General features: G+C 41.7%; 1 non-coding gene across 1 annotated transcript; it reads right to left on the bottom strand.

The window, feature by feature from the left end:
* Positions 1 to 16,646: 16,646 nt before the first annotated feature.
* LOC118485236 lies at positions 16,647 to 16,753 on the bottom strand. The gene has a single exon (XR_004875541.1). It is a non-coding gene; the product is annotated as a small nucleolar RNA R71 (small nucleolar RNA).
* Positions 16,754 to 21,097: the final 4,344 nt, after the last annotated feature.

The following is a 21,097-nucleotide window of genomic DNA, read 5'->3' as shown; positions in this document are numbered from 1 at the left end:
CCTACCACATTATGCATTAATAACTGAATTAATTATCTTTCAATAATCCGACCCTTTAGGATTGTATCCTTGCTGACTCAAACTACTGGGTTGAGGGTAACGTCACCTTCAAAAGAGGGGCCTACTACAATAACTAAGATAATCTCTTAAACAAGTGCAAAAGTGCGAAAATAATCAAAGGTTACACTAACACACGAGTCGGATCCAAGTGATTCATCTTGTCTATCTGTTTTTATTTTATTTTCTTTTTCAGCGTTTTAGATAGTTTTATTTTCTTAGTTTAAAAATCTTTTCTAACATTTTGATTTGATTAGACGTTGAGGATAAACCGGTACTAAAAGCTCTTGTGTCCTTGGACGACCTCGGTATCTTACCAACACTATACTACGTCCACGATGGGTGCACTTGCCCATATGTGTGTTTAGTGTTAGTAAATATCGTATTTTATAAATTTAAAACTTGGCTAAAAAAAGTGTAAAAAGGGCTTAAAATATATACCTAAAACATATTACACTAACACGCATCAAGTTTTTGGCGCCGCTGCCGGGGACACAAGGATTTTAAGAAAGTTAGGAATCAACGGCCTAATCATTTTTTTTATTTTCTTTTTATTTTTTTTTAGGATTTTCTTAGTTTTTCAGCTTCTGCAGAACTCAGCACGGGCCGTGCTTGCTGAACACGCCCCCGTGCCCAATCATTGGAACTGGCAATCTTGTTTTAAGTCAGACAGTAAGCTGAACACGGGGCCGTGCCCACTCAACACGCCCCTGTGCCCAAGATTCAGTTACTGAAAACAAAACCGTAAGATCCCGACGGTTGGTAATTTCTGACACAAAAATGAGTGATAATGATTTTTTTTACTTTCGGCACTCTTATGGTACGTGGTGTCAATTATGTGGAGGCAAACATAAAGAATTAGAATGTTACTTTCTAAATTATAAGCCCCACTATATAGACCCACCGTCTCCCTATAACCTTAAGAGGGGCGAAAGTAAAAATAATCACTATCTCTCCCTCGAATGCGTCCAACCAGATATTCTAGGAGAAATGCTTCTTGACGAGTTATTTCAATTAGAAAATCTAATTCTAAATTGGTTAGAAGAGCTTAGGAAGGATTTCATTAATCCATCCCAAGACGATGACCATGAAGAAGTGTTGGGATCGCATTCCAACAACCTCGTTGCTCCCAAAAATACCTTCAATTCTAGCGATGACTTGGACGATAGTCGTCCTTGTGCCGATTGTGCCGTGAAGGACTCTCCATCGACTTCGTTTGGTGCATACATAGACCTGAGCGATTCGGCATATACCTTCTTTAACGAGAGCCCGGAAAAAGGTTGGACTTGTCCACCTACAATAAACATAGGAATTACCCTCACCGACAACCTCTTGCGTTCTCGTCTTAGTCTAGAGCAATTAAGGTATCTTAGGCACTTTGGGGTTGTTCCAACCAGTAAGGAACCACCCGATCCGAATAAGTTCCTTAGAAATAGACAAACTTCATAATCAGCCCCTCGACACGGGGCCGTGTCCAGCCAACACGCCCCCGTGTCCACCAAAAGATTCCCTTCTGACTTTTACGTCAGAATACAGACAAACTGTGTCAGAATTCTATCTGCACACGGGGCCGTGTCCAGCCGACACGGGGCCGTGTCCAGCACGCTGTCGTTTTCTATAAAGGAAGCCAAGAATTCTGCACATTTGGACCATCTAGGGACAGAGATTTGAAGGAATCTTCTCTCAACCATCCTAGGTATGTTCTAAAAGAAGGTTCCAACAACCATCTTGTCCTTTCCTCTTTTATCCATTTCCTTCTTCTTCATCTTTCTCCAAAAACCTCCATTAAAGTTTGAAGTTTCAAGCTTTATGGAAAGGATTATTGAGTTTTGTTCAAAGAATCTTATTAAAAATAAGTTGTGTAACATTGTTTTAAGTTACTAATGTTCAAAAAGGCTTCACAAGTTAAGAAAATAACTTAGAACTTCAAGATTCCTTGTTTCAAAATTCTGCAGAAAGATGAACACGGGGTCGTGCTCATTGAGCACGGGGCCGTGTCCAAACCACTGTTTCAGCGAAATAAACTATTTTCAGTTTATTTTCGTAGAATGTCAAGTGAAAATAGCGAGACATCCTCCGTGCATTCATCAAACAGTCGAAGAGGGAGAAGGCCTTCCATTGAGGCTACACTTGTACACTATGTCATAGTGTTAAGGGAAGCTCTCGATGAAATGACTTCAGTGGAGGAGGTCCTAATTGACCGTATCAACTATCTTACGGTGGGGCTGGAAAATAGTTTTCAAGAAATTAACCTCTTGCAACAGAGGTTAAATATTCTTGTAACACTTCCCATGGAACCCATCCTCCCTCAAGAGGATTGGAACCTAGCACTTGGAGTCAACAACCCTATCGGGTGGGATGACATTCCAGCGGAGCCTCCTCTTGAAAATCTGCAAGAAACCCCGGTGGAAGTCGCACCTCCTCAAACCGATGCCAACGAGCCCTCCTTTCTCCTCTCAAGGGAGATAGAGGAATGGCTCGCCGACATATGAGGAGTCCATAACCGGAAAAAGGAGTTCTATGAAGCCACATTCAACCGAGACTACTATCTTCTCAGAAATTTTGCTAATTAGAATAACTTGTAGGCTAGAGCTCCTTGGGTTAAAGCTTCTTGTGCTTACTTATCTAACTTACTAGTATTTTAGGACTATGTAATTCTCTCTATGATTTTAATGAAATAACGGTTTTAAGGTTTGGATGATGTTGTAATAAATAAAACACACTCATGGTGGTCAAGGATGACAAGGGAAACGACAAACGTAGCCCCATGCACGAAAACAGGGCCGCCCGACAACAATTCCTTCATTACAGTAAGCTCAGCACGGGTCGTGTCCAGCCAACACGGCCCCGTGCTGAACATCCTACAGAAAATTGCCCAGTTCAGGTAACTGGACACGGGCCGTTTCACTGAACACGCCCCCGTGTCCAGGCTTCTATTTCTTTTCTTTAATTCTTGTTACTGGCACCTGAACACGGGGCCGTGTCCAGACTGCCAGTAACAAAAAATTTTGCTTTTAACACCATTTTACACATTCAGTCAACCTAAAAACCTGTTTTTGGGACACATTGAGGACAATGTGTAATTTAAGTGTGTGGGGGGGGGGGATGCTAAAACCTTGAATTTTGCAAGTCCTAATAACAAGCCTTACACAAAACTCTATTGGAACCGCTAATCACCCCAAATTTTTTTTTTCAATTTTTTTACTTGTCTAAGTTTAAGTTGGGAATTCAAATTCTAACAAGGTTATATTTTTATAAATTTACAGCCGACAGCGTCTGATAAAAAGAACCAACATAAGAAAATTATGAAACGGCATGACAAACTTAGTTAAAATTTGATTATATATACTTGATCACATAAAAACCCATTCCCACAAAAGTGAGTTTTGAGCCTTAATTGAGCATACAAATATACATCTTTACACTAAATGCTCATTTTTCGTTTCTTGTGTGAATAGCTGCTTGGTTCTTACAACTCTAGAACTTGCCACGATAATTCATTCCCGGCCCTTACCAACTTAAACCCAAGTAAGTAAATGATGGAGGCATTAGGACTAACCCTTTTTCTTTCAACACCATTATTTTCATATTTTTTCACCTACCCAAAAATTCCCCCTAGTTAACCCCTTTGAGCCTAAACCTTTTCATTTCTTAACCTAAAACCCTTTTACCCACCAAAACCCTTTTTTTCATTTTTAACCCTTTATTTTAGTAACAAAGCTTGGTTTTCGTGTGACTTCCTTAAAATATATATATATATATATATTTGATGATGAAGTTGGAAATAATCAAACAAAGCTCCTCAAACAAAGGCTTGTTTGAATAAATACTTCATTGAAAATAAAAAGTCACAAAAACAAAATGTTTTACGAAAATCGACGCTTTTTACGCCTTTCGCCCTTTTCTACTAACCACTAACCCAACCACCCACCTTTAGCCCAAGCCTAACCCTTCACCCAAAAAGTCCTCTTGATATTTATAAAGGTATAAAGTTAAAAAGGAGGAGGATTGATTGCTTGGCAAGCTTATAGTAGGAATAAGTTCCATGCCGCTCTCGAGTGATTCACTAAAAATACACCTTCGGCCGAGTGTGAGCGATTTCCCCCGTGAGGTATGTGAACTTGTATATAAATGGAATTTTAAAGAGGTATGTTATTCCTTAATAATATTTATCTTATGAAATGTTTTTAATAAATCATGACGAATAGGATTTTAAATAAATAAAAATAAAACCTAGACGATCTTGGAAAATCCCGACACTCTATGACAAGCCCAAAAACCTTCTCTTCTACCCATTCCATTTGGGAGTGAATAAAGCCACATTATAAAGAGTTTTACTTGAGGAGAAGCAAAGATTCAAGTGTGGGGGTATTTGATGTGCACAAAATACAACATATAAATTACATCAATAATGGCTTAAAACTAACCCTTTTTTAGTACTAATGTTGGAAAAAGTGTGCTTTAGTCTTCCTTTTGCATTTTCAGGATTAAATGAGCTCAAAATAACAAAAGAAGCAAAAAGACAGCAAAATCTAACATTATTACAAGAAAAGGAACAAAAGTGATATGCCGACCCTCCCGACAGCATCTTCCCAAGCAAAACAAAGAAATCAGAAGACTGAACATGCCCCGTGCTCAGCGAGCATGGGGCCGTGCCCAAGAAGCAGCAGAAAAGACAAACCTATAGAAGCTTCTACTGCCCACCACGGGGCCGTGCCCAGCGGACACGGGGGCGTTGTCAGAATGCTGCAGGCGCATTTATTGTAATTGCGAATTACAATTAATGAAGAGAGAGAGTGTCAGACGGACACGGGGCCGTGCCCAGACTTCTGTTCAGCCTATAAATAGGAGTGCTTGGAGCTATTTCAACTCATCCCTTGGCACACCACCTCTCTCACACTTCACCCACCACCCACCACCATCACAACACCATAATCCACCACCATCATCCATTGTCCATCATATAGTGTGTGAGTCGTCTCGGGATCCAAGATTGATCGTAAGAGTTCTTGACAATCAAAGGCCATGTTTGCCTAAGTCTCTTACATCACTTGGTGAAGACAAGTGTTTAGTGTAATACTTTTTATTTTTAATCTTTTGCACTTTTTAATTGGTTTTGTATTAATGACTTTAATTACTAGTTTCTTATGTTGAAGGTGATTCTTCCTTATCGTTTGTCCGTGGTGTCTTGGCATTATTTTACTGTCTATATAAAATAAAAGATTTTCACCATTCATATCTCCACGGTCTATATGGAGGTATGTTGGCTACCTGGTCGGGGGTTAAGGGAACGGTTTGGTAAGAGTCTTGCCATTGTTCATTGTATAGATCCTGCAAAGGACCTGGATCAAATTTAGTAGGACCTCCTTCAATACCCAAAGGTATTTGATGGCGTGGGTCCAAACTCTTTGATCCCCTCATAAGTTAAACTACTATTAAAACTTTAACCCAGCTACTTAGGACTGTATCCCTGCTGACTCAGACTACTTAGCTGAGGGTAACGTCACCTTCAAAAGAAGGGCCTACCACATTATGCATTAATAACTTAATTAATTATCTTTCAATAATCCGACCCTTTAGGATTGTATCCTTGCTGACTCAAACTACTGGGTTGAGGGTAACGTCCCCTTCAAAACAGGGGCCTACTACAATAACTAAGATAATCTCTTAAATAAGTGCAAAAGTGCGAAAATAATCAAAGGTTACACTAACACACGAGTCGGATCCAAGTGATTCATCTTGTCTATCTGTTTTTATTTTTATTTTCTTTTTCAGCATTTTAGATAGTTTTATTTTCTTAGTTTAAAAATCTTTTCTAACATTTTGATTTGATTAGACGTTGAAGATAAACCGATACTAAAAGCTCTTGTGTTCTTGGACGACCTCGGTATCTTACCAACACTATACTACGTCCACGATGGGTGCACTTGCCCATATGTGTGTTTAGTGTTAGTAAATATCATGTTTTATAAATTTAAAACTTGGCTAAAAAAGTGTAAAAAGGGCTTAAAATATATACCTAAAACATATTACAGTAACACGCATCACCACCTTACCGAAAAATTCGAAAAATGATCCACCATCGCTTGCGGAGCCATACCACCTTCAAACAGATTTCCATTAGCATCCCTAACTGCAAAGATTCTAGTTCGATGGTTCTTAGCTTTAACGACGTTATGAAAGAATTTTGTGTTCGAGTCCCCCAACGAAAGCCAATCCACCTTCGACTTCTCTTGAAGAATTAAAGCTTCATCATACAGCGCTTCCTTATAATTTTGGAAAATATGCTCATTCTGCAACATTAACTCCTCATTTCCCGGGTCTGCATCAATTCGCTTTTGGCATTCATCTAATTGTTTCCTCACCATCTTAACTTTTTCATGAATATTACCTTGTTGGAGTAGAAGCTTCTGCATAAGTGTTTTAAGTAACTTTAGTTTCTTGACAACCTGGAACATGTAATACCCATCCACCTCGGTACTCTAGATATTCTTAACCTCATCGATGAACCCCGGTTTGCGAGTCAAAAAATTGACAAACTTAAATGGCTTAGGTTTGTCTCTCTGAATGTTTGGCAACACTAGAATACATGGGGTATGATCAGAAACTCTCCACGGATGGAAACAAGCCGCGGCAGCCGGAAAAACGTCAATAAACTTCATATTCCCCATAATACGATCGATTTTCTTATACACAACTCGGTCTTTTTGCTGTCTATTCGACCAGGTATAATGCGTTCCAGAACTATTTATATCAAACACCTCTATGTTGTTCACACAATCTTTAAATTCCGTCATACCAATATCAATTCTTGAAGAACTTGCAAAGTGATCCTCTGGAAACAACGACGTATTGAAGTCTCCCAAAACAACTCACGGATTATCATGGACAAAAGCTTGATGAACCTTTAAACTATCCCACAACTGTCTTCGATTTTTATAATGATTCTCAGCATAAACGAAAGAGCAGAATACAAATTTTTTATCTAGTTTAAAAACAACTTGCGTATGGACTACTTGGTTAGATTGATCTAGAACCATAACATCAACTAAATTAGCATCCCAACCTACTATAATCCTCGTACCTTTAGTGCAGCAACTACGATTATCGGTCCAATTCCACGTGCGACAGACTTTTTTACAAACATCATAAACCTTTGAAGCTTCCACATGCGTCTCAGTTATAGCACAAACCTGAATATGATTATCCATAACCATTTGACGAACCTCTTTTTGTTTCAGGGGACGGTTCAATCCCCTTATATTCCACGTAGTGATACTACCCATTTAAACCCGTGTTACTGGGTGTGCTTGCACCCTCAGCCCCACTGTTAACCCCTTTCCGGTCTAAATACCCAGGAATATCCGATAAAAGCTCATCCATTTCAAAAATACCTGGTAGAATTTCACCCGGATCTCCCTTTGTCACACCCCAACCGATGGTGGAATCATCGGGGCATGGCACTGAGCGAAACAGATTGTCCAGAAGTTTCCATAACAACTATTATTACTATTCAATTTATATAATACGTCCCATACCGTACCTAAAATAGCAAACAAATTATTACAGATAAAATCTAGTCAAATATTCTGTTCCGACAACTCAGATTTAAATATGAAAATTGTTCAACTATGCCTAGACACTCAAGCTGCAAGATCTACAGACAACTATGCTCTAGACTTTTATTCTAGCTTCGCCTTCCTAGCAGATAAGCATCTTAAACACCTGTCACATACGTTTAAATAAAGTCAATACATAAAATGCAAAGGTGAGCACACAAATTTGATAATAGCATATAGAGTTCGAAATAGTTTACGCACAACCAGCACGTACATAGAGGAAAACAAAGCATGTTAATAATTGACATGGATCTATCGATACCAATGACTGCGGGTTGACTGCCCGAGGCAGTTCGCAATACATGATTACCACTGTAATCCATGCAAGTAATTGTCCTTAACAACCCCCGTGTGAACGGGTGCTTAGTCCAAACTATAGTACTATCGTCGTTAAGGCAGGTAGACAGCATTCCACGTGTAAACATAACAACAAGCATTCATTTAGTCACGTAATACATGCGGTAACGGTTAGCGTTTAAAGTAGTTGAGTAGTGTGTTCGATTGTGATTTAGAATAAGTAACGTATGTAACACCCAAAAGTGCTAAAGCAAAAAGGGTTCGAGTATACTCACAGTGTTTGATGGATTAAAGGGAGCACTTGAGAGTAGGGTTAGCCTGAATAGTTTGATAGTATAACGATAAGCAACGCGTAAAACGGAAAACAAGTGTTGAAGGGTCGGACAGCTGGTCGATCGGACAGCTGGCCGTTCGGCTTGACAGTCCGTTCGGACAGCTGTCCGGTCGGTCGGTAGGCCGATCGGATGGCTGTTCAAGTGGGTTGTTTCTTCCTTTGAGAAGGATGCGTTTGTGTATGATGGTTTGACTTTTGAAGTTTTCGTTGCAGTATCTGAAAACATTGAAGTATCTTTACCTTTCAGGTCGGTCGATCGGACGGTTGTTCGATCGGCCGGCAGCCCGATCGGTTAGGTACTTCTAGCAAGAAAAGTTCTCAGCAGGGTGTCACCTGATCGGACGGCTGTTCGATCGGGTGGCACTCCTAGTGCATTGAACACGTTGAAAAATCGACTAAGTGTTGAAGTATAGTATCTCATGATCCGAAGAGTAATCCGATCGGAAGGTAGTCTGATCGAACAGCAGTTTGTTCAATACTAGACTTCAATGAATTGTTCAAGTGTGGGACCATGTGCTAGCCGATCGGCTGGCCTGGTCGATTGGTTGACTGTCCGATCGGCTGGCTGTCCGTTTGGACATCAGTCCGATCGGTCAGCATCCTGACCTGATCAGCCTGTTCGTCTAACACTTGGCTGTTCTGATTGTTTGTCGTTATATCGAGGTGTTTTGACAATGAGTCGAACCATAGAACCCTCGTTCTTACCTGTTTCTTCTGATCGGATAGGAATCACCCAAATCCGGCCAGTGAACTGTTCGGAATGGAGTTTAACGTTTAACTCGAAGTCGGTGAACCTCGTGGATAGAATCCGGATCTTGAGTCATGCAACCACTGAATGATTTGCAAGTCGGCACAAGCTCCGTTTCTATCGGTTTTGAAGGCATTGAGTGTAAAAGAGTTAAAAGAAAGTTGGAAAACCATCTTTCAATCCTTTTCACCATGTAAATGTTTAGATCTATGAAAGATCCTTGTTTGTTTATGTGGAAATCGGCTAGATCCAAGTGATTCTTGGTGGATTGAAGCCAAAACATGAAGTTCTTTCAAGAACACCATGATGACATCATCCTAGAATACTTGAATCTTGATGATTTCACGGTTAGAAATCAAGATTTAAAAGATAGAAAGGTGTAGGAGTGTGTGTAGATCAAGAAAGTACAAGATTTAGGATGAAATCTTACCAGAATCGAGAGAAATCTGAGAAAAGGAGGGGAGCACGAGCTCGTCGGTCGGAGGTTTCCAAAAGTAGAAAGTTTGAAAGTGACAAGGGGTATTTATAGGATGCCATTAGAGGAAAGTGCTGGCCGATCGGTCAGGCAGCTCGATCGGACAGCCTGTCCGATCGGACAGCAGTCCGATCGGCTGGGTGTTCGATCGGCTGGTAGCCTGATCGATCAGTCGCCTGATTCGAGTGTTCGGTGCGACGATTTTTGATATTTCAATTTCGATTGAGGACGATGCGAGTATGGTAGAGTTCCTTATTCAAATTACTTTTAATCCCAACCACTATATCTTACATACAATCATCTATATCTCACGCTATCTCTTCTCCACCAATGATCATGATTCGATTTCGATTGAGTTTCGAGTTTCGATTCGATTGATCACCACACACAACATAAAGTAAACACGCACAAGTAACACATAAGGCACATACACGTATAATAACACCAAAGATTCGCGTAATTCGAGTCTCGAGTTCGATGATGATTAGATTAGCTCGATTATTGATTAATTGACTTTATCGCATTGTTACTTCCTATCATTCACAATCGTAAAGCGGTTCGCATCGATAAATAAACTTCGATTAATTCGATTGCAATTAATTACTCCACATAAAACAACTAACGTAAACATAAAATAGACTAAACTATAGTCAAATAAGTCAGTAGGGATTGAGCAAGGAGAGACAGATCGCAATTTGCGATCTTTTCTTCCTTTGACTTCAATCTTTGACTTTGACTTTGACTTTCGGTAACACGGGGTGTTACATCCTCCCCTTGTTTAGGGAATTTCATCCCGAAATTAGGCTGAAAGCTGCACAACACCGTGAATCACCTTTTTGCTACTTTCTCTCTCTAGACTTTCACTTAAACAACTGCGGGTACTTCGCCTTCATGTCGCTTTCGAGTTCCCAAGTGAACTCTACGCCTCGTTTGCCTTCCCATCGGACTTTCACGATAGGAATGCGCGAGCGTCTGAGCTGCTTGGTTTGGCGATCCATGATTTCGACAGGCTTCTCCACGAAGTGTAGCATTTCGTTTATTTGAAGGTCGTCGAGAGGTACAATTAGATCATGCTCAGCCAGGCACTTTCGGAGGTTTGACACATGGAAAGTCGGGTGGACGTTACTAAGTTCCTCCGGTAGTTCGAGTCTGTAGGTGACTTTTCCGATCCTTTCCAGGATCTTAAAAGGTCCAACATATCGAGGCGCTAGTTTCCCTTTCTTGCCAAATCTGACCACACCCTTCCAAGGTGATACCTTTAGGAGTACGTAGTCGCCAACGTCAAATTCAAGGGGCTTGCGTCTTCTATCGTCGTAACTTTTCTATCTACTTCGAGCTTTCAACAGGTTGTCTCGAATTTGGAGGACTTTGTCAATCGTTTCTTGCAATAGCTCAGGACCGGTTAATTGCGAGTGACCGATCTCGTGCCATACAATAGGCGATCGACATCTCCTTCCATATAGGGCCTCGAATGGTGCCATCTGGATGCTGGTATGATAACTGTTATTGTACGAGAATTTGACTGACGGCAGATATTTGTTCCAATTTCCACCGAAGTCTGTGACACACGCGCGAAGCATGTCTTCAAGAGTACGGATCGTTCTTTCAGTCTGTCCTTCGGTTTGAGGATGGAATGCAGTACTTAAGTTAAGCGGTGTACCGAGAGCTGCTTGAAACGTTTCCCACAATCGCGAGGTAAACCGAGCATCATGGTCAGAAATAATGTCACGAGGCGTACCATGATTACAAATGATCTCGTCGGTGTAGATTCGGGCTAATCGTTCTACCTTGTAGTCTTCCCGTATTGGCAAAAAGTGGGCTGATTTGGTCAAACGATCAACGACAACCCAAATGCTGTCGTGACCTGATGACGTGGGCGGAAGTTTGGTTATGAAATCCATAGCTATACTCTCCCATTTCCATATAGGGATTGGGGTTGTTCGAGTAAGCCAGAGGGTCTTTGATGTTCAGCCTTGACCCTTGCACAAGTCAGGCATCTTCCGACATAGAGAGCGATATCCCTTTTCATGCCCGGCCACCAGTACTTGTAGTGAAGATCCTGGTACATTTTATCGGCACCAGGATGAATAGAATACCGAGATTTGTGGGCTTCGTCCATTAAAATCTTTCACAATTCGGTCCGCTTAGGGATCCAAAATCGGTCCAGAAAATAGAAGATCCCATTCGATTTGCTGACAAGCTGAGCTCCATCGTGATAGATTCTCCCTTTCTTCAAAGTGCGTTCATTAAAGCAAGCATGTTGGGCTTCGCGGATGAGGGTTTCGAGATTGTGTTGGGCTTGGGTATTACGAATGCTGAGCAAATAACTCTGTCTGCTGAGCGCGTCGGCAACGACATTTGCCTTGCCTGGGTGATAACGAATCTCACAGTCGTAATCGTTGAGGAGTTCTACCCATCGGCGTTGATGCATATTGAGTTCTTTCTGATCAAAGATATGTTGTAAACTCCTGTGATCGGTGAAGATCGTACACTTGGTACTATACAGGTAGTGTCGCCAAATCTTTAATGCAAAAACAACCGCGCCTAGCTCGAGATCATGGGTTGTATAGTTCTTCTCGTGGATTTTGAGCTGTCGAGAAGCGTAAGCTATAACCTTGTCCCGTTGCATGAGAACACAACCAAGAACGAGGTTGGAAGCATCACAATAGACAATGAAACCGTCGTTCCCAACGGGCAACATGAGAACGGGAGCATTGCAAAGCTTATGCTTGAGGGTTTGGAAAGCAAACTCTTGTTCAGTTCCCCAAACAAAAGACCTGTCTTTATGAGTAAGAGCGGTAAGCGGCACAGCGATCTTTGAGAATCCTTCGATAAATCGTCGATAATAGCCCGCTAATCCGAGAAAAGAACGGACTTCAGACGGGTTCTTTGGTGTAACCCAGCTCTTAACTGATTCAATCTTCGCAGGATCGACATGGATACCTTGACTATTCACGATGTGACCCAGAAACTGAACCTCTTCTAACCAGAATTCGCACTTGGAGAACTTGGCATAGAGTCGGTTCCCCTGGAGTAACTCGAGAACCAAACGTAGATGTTGCGCGTGTTCGACCTTCGACTTGGATTAGATCAAGACATCTTCAATGAACACGATGACGAAACGGTCAAGATACGGCTTACACACGCGATTCATCAGATCCATGAAAAGCGCGGGTGCGCTGGTTAAACCAAAAGGCATAACAACGAACTCATAGTGGCCGTAACGAGTGCGAAAAGCGGTTTTGGGTATATCTTCTTCCTGAATGCGTAACTGATGATAGCCTAAGCGTAGATCAATCTTCGAGAAACATGTAGCACCTTCCAGTTGATCAAACAAATCGTCGATACGAGGTAGGGGATAACGGTTCTTGATGGTCAACTTATTCAATTCCCGATAGTCGATACACATCCTGAACGACCCATCCTTCTTTTTAACGAAGAGGACTGGTGCGCCCCAAGGAGAGGTGCTCGGGCGAATAAAGCCTTTTTCAAGTAATTCCTGGAGTTGGTTCGAGAGTTCCCGCATTTCGGATGGCGCGAGTCGATAAGGGGCTTTAGCTACGGGGTTAGCTCCAGGAATGAGGTCGATACGAAAGTCGATATCACGACTTGGCGGTAATCCGGGAAGATCATCAAGGAACACATGAGGAAATTCACGGACCACGGGAACATCTTTGACTTCTGTCTTCCTTTTCTTTTCCTTCTCCGCTACTACAATGTTGGCCAAGAAAGCTCTGTATTCCTTGCGGAGATACTTGCTAGCTTGAACACACGACATGAGCTTGAGACCTTTCGAAGCAGTTTCACCGTACACACATAATAAATCACCATTTGCGAGTGAGAATCTGAAACACACAACTTCAGCATGGTTTTCGCGAAGAAAGTCCCTGCCTACAATGACGTCAAAACTTCCGAGCTGCATCGGACTGAGGTCGATTGGGAAGGTGTGATTGTTGAGCTCGAGGGTACAATCACGAAGAACGGAATTAACGGCGACAGTTCTTCCAGTAGTGACTTCAACTTCGAATGACGAGGGGAGATAAGAGCGTTTACGACTAAGGAGCTTCTCGAATTCAAACGACACAAAGCAGTTATCGGCTCCAGTATCAAATAAACACGATGCATAAATACCATTCACAAGGAACGTACCATTAACCACGTTGTTGTCAGCCTGGGCTTGACGAACATTGATGTTGAAGGTTCTGGCGTGTGCTGCTTGTTGCTGCTGCTGCTGGGGCTCTTGCTTCACAACCCTGTTCGGGCACATGTTTGCAAAATGGTTAGGATCACCACATGCAAAGCAGACTCGAGCATTGATCGCGGGTGCCTGAGCCGCTTGTTGGCCTTGCGGGGCTGGGGTAGAGCTTGATGAGCATTGGCAGGAGTTGCGGTGTTACGGGGACCATAGCGATAGTTGGTAGTGAAATGACCGTACAAATTGCAATGAGCGCAGAAACGACAGGCAAGACCCACCGGATGATGATATGAGTGTCACACCCCAACCGATGGTGGAATCATCGGGGCACGGCACTGAGCGAAACAGATTATCCATGATGTGTGTAAAATGCAACATATAAATTACATCAAATGAGGCATAAAACTAACCCTTTTAAGTACTAATGTTGGAAAAAGAGTGTTTTTGTCTTCCTTTTGTATTTTCAGGATTAAATGAGCTCAAATTCACAACAGAAGCAAAAGGACAACCAAATCTAACATAAATACAAGAAAAGGAACATAAGTGGATTGCCCGACCCCTCAACAGCATCCTCCCAAGCAAAATAGAGAAGGCAGAAGACTGAACACGCCCCGTGCTCAGCCAGCACGGGGCCGTGCCCAAGAAGCAGCAGAAAAGACAAATCTGTAGAAGCTTTTATTGCCCACCACGAGGCCGTGTCCAGTGAACACGGGGGCGTGGCGAAAGTACAGCAGGCGCATTAATTGTAATTGCGAATTACAATTAATGAAGACAGAGAGTGTCAGACGGGCACGGGGCCGTGCCCAGCCTTCTGTTCAGCCTATAAATAGGAGTGCTTGGTTTCATTGCAACTCATCCCTTGGCACACCACCTCTCTCACACTTCATCCACCACCCACCACCACCATAACACCATCATCCACCACCATCATCCATTGTCCATCATAGAGTGTGTGAGTCGTCTCGGGATCCAAGATTGATCGTAAGAGTTCTTGACAATCAAGGCCATGTTTGCCTAAGTCTCTTACATCACTTGGTGAAGACAAGTGTTTACTATAATACTTTTTATTTTCAATCTTTTGCACTTCTTATTTGGTTTTGTATTAATGACTTTAATAACTAGTTGCTTATGTTGAAGGTGATCTTTCCTTATCGTTTGTCCGTGGTGTCTTGGCATTATTTTACTGTCTATATAAAATAAAAGATTTTCACCATTCATATCTCCACGGTCTATATGGAGGTATGTTGGCTACCTGGTCGGGGGTTAAGGGAACGGTTTGGTAAGGGTCTTGCCCTTGTTCAGCGTTTAGAGGTCCTACAAGGGACCTGGGTCAATTTTAGTAGGATCTCCTTCAATGCCCATAGGTATTGGATGGCGGGGATCCAAACTCTTTGACCCCCTCATAAGTTAACTACTATTAATACTATAACCCGGCTATTTAGGACTGTATCCCTGCTGACTCAGACTACTTAGTCGAGGGTAACGTCACCGCCAAAAGCGGGGCCTACCATAATTTGCATTAATAACTTAATTCATTATTTTCCAATAATCCAACCCTTTAGGATTGTATCCTTGCTGACTCAAACTACTGGGTTGAGGGTAACGTCGCCTTCAAAAGAGGGGCCTACTACAATAACTAAGATAATCTCTTAAACAAGTGCAAAAGTGCGAAAATAATCAAAGGTTATACTAATACACGAGTCGGATCCAAGTGATTCATCTTGTCTATCTGTTTTTATTTTTATTTCATTTTTCAGCATTTAGTTAGTTTTTATTTCTCTTAGTTTAATAATCTTTTCTAACACTTTGATTTGATTAGACGTTGAGGATAAACCGGTACTAAAAGCTCTTGTGTCCTTGGACGACCTCGGTATCTTACCAACACTATACTACGTCCATGATGGGTGCACTTGCCCATATGTGTGTTTAGTGTTAGTAAATATCGTGTTTTATAAATTTAAAACTTGGCTAAAAGTGTAAAAAGGGCTTAAAATATACATCAAAAATATATTACACTACACACGCATCAAGTTTTTGGCGCCGTTGCCAGGGACACAAGGATTTTAAGAAAGTTAGGAATCAACGGCCTAATCATCTTTTTATTTTTCTTTTTATTTTTTAGGATTTTCTTAGTTTTTCAGCCTCTGCAGAGCTCAGCACGGGCCATGCCTGGTCGGACACGGGGCCGTGCCCAGCGTTGTTACTGGCAGTTTTTAGTTTTCCAAGTTACAGAAGGCTGACCACGGGGCCGTGTCGGTGCAACACGGGGCCGTGTCCAACTCTCTAGTAACTGGGATCTGGAAAACAATCACTATAACTCTGACCACGGGCCGTGTTCACTGAGCACGGGGCCGTGGTGAGCCTTCTGACCAGCATTTTTTTTTGTTTTTATTGCAGGATTTGGAACCTGACGCCACCCCTACATAGTGTATGAGCTCCAGTTCCAATAAGGACATAAAAGAACCTCTAGAAGAACCCGAACGCTTTCTCAGAAAAAGACTAAAAGCCAAAAATCAAGAGAAGGTTTCGGGAAATCCACTTCCAATGGCGGACCAACGTACTCTCATGGATTATCTACGACCCACCGTAGGTAACCTTGGCGCCGCTATCAATGCACCGAATGTTAAGCCAATAACTTCGAACTTCGGCCGCATTTGATACAAATGCTCCAAAACTCCGCAACCTTCCATGGGCTTGCAGACGAGGATCCCCATCTACATATTACTAATTTCTTAGAAATATGTGATACCTTTCGGATTAATGGAGCATCAAATGACGCCATCCGCCTTCGAATGTTTCCTTTCTCGCTAAAAGACCGAGCAAAAGCTTGGCTCAACGCCCTCCCAGCTGGATCGGTAAACACCTGGGATGAACTAGCCCAAAAATTTCTATATAAGTATTTCCCTCCCGCTAAAACGGCCAAATTAATGACTGAAATTAATACATATTCACAAGAGGACGGGGAATCCTTATATGAAACTTGGGAAAGGTTCAAGGAGCTATTGCGAAAGTGTCCACATCACGGCCTTGCAATATGGCAACAAGTATCCACTTTCTATAATGGGTTGTTGCCACACACAAGGCAGACACTTGACTCTAGCTCCGATGGACTTTTAGGTAATCGCCGCCCGCATGAAATATATAACCAAATTGAGGAAATTGCTCAAACCAATTTTCAATGGCACACTCCCCGAGGCAATAAATCTATTGCCCCCGGCGCCCATAAGGTAGATGAAAGCACTTCTTTACAAGCCCAAATCGAGGCCCTTTCTTCAAAAATAAAAAAATTAGAAATGACAAAAGCAGTCTCGGTTATGGCTTGTGAAAGGTGTGGTGGGCCACATGAAAATTTGAGTTGTATGAAAGAAACGGACGATCAACAAGAGTCGGTAAGCTACATTGACAATAGACCTAGGCCGTCGGGTCCTCCAACGGGCACTTACAACCAAGGATGGCAAAATCACCCTAACCTTGGTTGGAGAGAACCCGGCAATAGTAGTAACCAACAAACCCAACGAACAAACTTTCAACAACCAAGAAATGAGTCACAAAATTTCACTCAACAACAAGGTGGACGAGAAAGGCTAGAAGATACTGTATCTCGCCTCATCTCCGACACTGAAAAGAAAAACTCGGAAAGGTTTCTACAATTAGAATCAAATTTTAGAAATCAACAAGCTAGTATTCAAAACATAGAAAAACAATTAAGTCAACTAGCCCAAAATTTCTCCGAGAGACCACAAGGCGCATAACCAAGCAATACCGAAACAAACCCGAAAGCACAAGTTCATCTCATCACGTTACGGAACCATACCGTGGGGCCTACGGAAGTACAACCGCCTGCAGAGGAGACTGTACCACCGCCTCTACAAGAGAAGGATTCCACTCCATCACCAGAGCCCATTAAAGCTCCTCGAGTTCCGTACCCCGGTAGGTTAATCCGTCAAAAGACCAATGAGCAGTTCGCAAAGTTCGAAAGTCTATTAAAACAATTGCATGTCAATATTCCTTTTATTGATGTCTTAACCCAAATGCCAAAATACTCTAAGTTCATGAGGGACTTCCTCACTCATAAAAAGAAAATTGAAACTTTGCAATTAGTTAACTTAGGTGAAGAATGCTCTGCCCTCATACTCAACAAACTTCCCTAAAAGAAAATCGATCCTGGAAGCTTCACGATCCCCTGTTCGATCGGGGACTCCCCCGTTCGTAATGCACTAGCCGACCTTGGGGCTAGCATTAACCTCATGCCATCATCAATGTTTAAAAGACTCGGCCTAGGAACAATGAGTCCTACAAAAATGAGCATACAACTCGCTGATCGATCCGTCAAATTCCCGCAAGGTGTCATCGAAAATGTCCTAGTAAAGGTAAACAAATTTGTCTATCCAGCCGACTTTGTCATACTCGATATGGAAGAAGACACCGAGGTCCCCCTCATACTAGGGAGACCGTTTCTCGCCACCGCACAAGCAGTGGTAGACATGAATGATGGAACACTCACTTTGAGGTACGGGGATGATGAAGTAAAATTCAGGGTTGGGAAGAGAATAGAGGACGACGACCCGGTCAACTACATGAAGGTTATTGATTCGAGTTTGGATGCTGCTCTCCGACGGTGCAACATGGGATGCCAAACATCCCACTCAGAAAATATATAACCTCACATTGGGTCTAGCCAAGGACCCTTATAAACGTGGCGCACCACGGAGGCATTCCGCGGAACTATCCTTAGTTTAGTTTAATCTTTTAGTTTTAATTTGCAGGAATAAAACACACTTATGGTGGTAAAGGATGAAAAGGGAAACAAGAAACATGGCCCCATGCACAAGAACAAGGCAAGCCGACATCAATTTCTCCAATACAGAAGGTTCAACACGGGTCGTGTCCAACCAACACGGCCCCGTGCTGCACCCCCTGCAGAAAAATGCCTGGTTCAGGTAACTGGACACGGGCCGTGTTCACCAGACACGCCCCCGTGTCCAGGCTTCTGTTTCTTTTCTTTAATTTTCGTTACTGGCACCTGAACACGGGGCCGTGTCCGGTCCTCACGGGGCCGTGTCCAGACTGCCAGTAACATAAATCTTTGCTTTTAACATCATATTACACATCTAATCAACCTAAAAATTTATTTTTGGGACACATTGAGGACAATGTGTAATTTAAGTGTGGGGGGGATGCTAAAACCTTGAAATTTTGCAAGTCCTAATATCAAGCCTTACACAAAACTCTATTGGAACCGCTAATCACCCCAAATTTTTTTCAAAATTTTCATTTTTTTTACTTGTTTAAAGTTTAAGTTGGGAATTCTAATATTAATAAGGTTATATTTTTACAAGTTTACAACCGATAGCGTCGTGATAAAAAGAACTAACATAAGAAATTATGAAACGGCATGACAAGCTTAGTTAAAATTCGATTATATATACTTGATCACATATAAAAACCCATTCCCACAAAAAGTGAGTTTTGAGCCTTTATTGAGCATACAAATATACATCTTTAGACTAAATGCTCATTTTTCGTTTCTTGTGTGAATAGCCGCTTGGTTCTTACGACTCTAGAACTTGCCACGACGATTCATTCCCGGTCCTTACCAACTTAAACCCAAGTAAGTAAATGATGGAGGCATTAGGTCAAACCCTTTTTCTTTCTGCACCATTATTTTTCATTTTTTTTACCACCTACCTAAAATCCCCCTAGCTAACCCCTTTGAGCCTAAACCTTTCATTTCTTTACCCTAAAACCCTTTTTACCACCTTAAAAAAAAAAAAAAAAAAAAAAAAAAAAAAAACCTTTTTATTTTTTTTACCCTTTATTTTAGTAACAAGCTCGGTTTTCGTGTGACTGAAAAAAAAATATATATAATGAAGTTAGAAATAAACAAACAAAGCTCTTAAAACAAAAGCTTGTTTGAAGAAATACTTCAAAATAAAAAGTCACTAAAACAAAGTGTTTTACGAAAACCGACGCTTTTTATGCTTTTCGCCCTTTTCTACTAACCACTAACCCATTCACCAACCTTTAGCCCAAGCCTTCACCAAAAAAAGTCCTCTTGATATTTACAAAGGTAACAAGTTAAAAAGGAGGAGGATTGATTGCTTGGCAAGCTTATGGTAGGAATAAGTTCCATGCCGCTCTCGAGTGATTCACTAAAAATACACCTTCGGCCGAGTGTGAGTGATTTCTCCCGTGAGGTATGTGAACTTGTATATAAATGGAATTTTAAAAAGGCATGCTATGCCCAAATAAGTAATTTCTCCTATGAAACGTTCTAAACAAATCATAACGAATAGGATTGTAAATAAATAAAAATAAAACCCAAAAAGATCTTGGATTTTCGACACTCTATGACAAGCCAAAACCTTCTCTTCTACCCATTCCATTTGGGAGTGTAAGTCACATATTAAAGAGTTTTGCTTAAGGACAAGCAAAAGTTCAAGTGTAGGGGTATTTGATGTGTGTAAAATGCAACATATAAATTACATCAAATGAGGCATAAAACTAAGCCTTTTTTAAGTACTAATGTTGGAAAAAGAGTGTTTTTGTCTTCCTTTTGTATTTTTAGGATTAAATGAGCTCAAATTCACAAAAGAAGCAAAAAGACAGCCAAATCTAACATAAATACAAGAAAAGGAACATAAGTGGATTGCCCGACCCCTCAACAGCATCCTCCCAAGAAAAATAGAGAAGGCAGAAGACTGAACACGCCCCGTGCTCAGCCAGCACGGGGCCGTGCCCAAGAAGCAGCAGAAAAGACAAACCTATAGAAGCTTCTATTGCCCACCACGGGGCCGTGTCCAGTGAACACGGGGGCGTGGTGAAAGTACAGCAGGCGCATTAATTGTAATTGCGAATTACAATTAATGAAGAGAGAGAGTGTCAGACGGGCACGGGGCCGTGCCCAGCGAACACGGGGCCGTGCCCAGCCTTCTGTTCAGCCTATAAATAGGAGTGCTTGGTTTCATTGCAACTCATCCCTTGGCACACCACCTCTCTCACACTTCATCCACTACCCACCACCACCATAACACCATCATCCACCACCATCATCCATTGTCCATCATAGAGTGTGTGAGTCGTCTCGGGATCCAAGATTGATCGTAAGAGTTCTTGACAATCAAGGCCATGTTTGCCTAAGTCTCTTACATCACTTGGTGAAGACAAGTGTTTAGTATAATACTTTTTATTTTCAATCTTTTGCACTTCTTATTTGGTTTTGTATTAATGACTTTAATAACTAGTTGCTTATGTTGAAGGTGATCTTTCCTTATCGTTTGTCCGTGGTGTCTTGGCATTATTTTACTGTCTATATAAAATAAAAGATTTTCACCATTCATATCTCCACGGTCTATATGGAGGTATGTTGGCT

This window comes from Helianthus annuus, chromosome 12, assembly GCF_002127325.2.
Source record: "Helianthus annuus cultivar XRQ/B chromosome 12, HanXRQr2.0-SUNRISE, whole genome shotgun sequence".
NCBI classification, from domain to species: Eukaryota; Viridiplantae; Streptophyta; class Magnoliopsida; order Asterales; family Asteraceae; genus Helianthus; species Helianthus annuus.
This window is presented reverse-complemented; position numbering and strand designations above follow the sequence as displayed.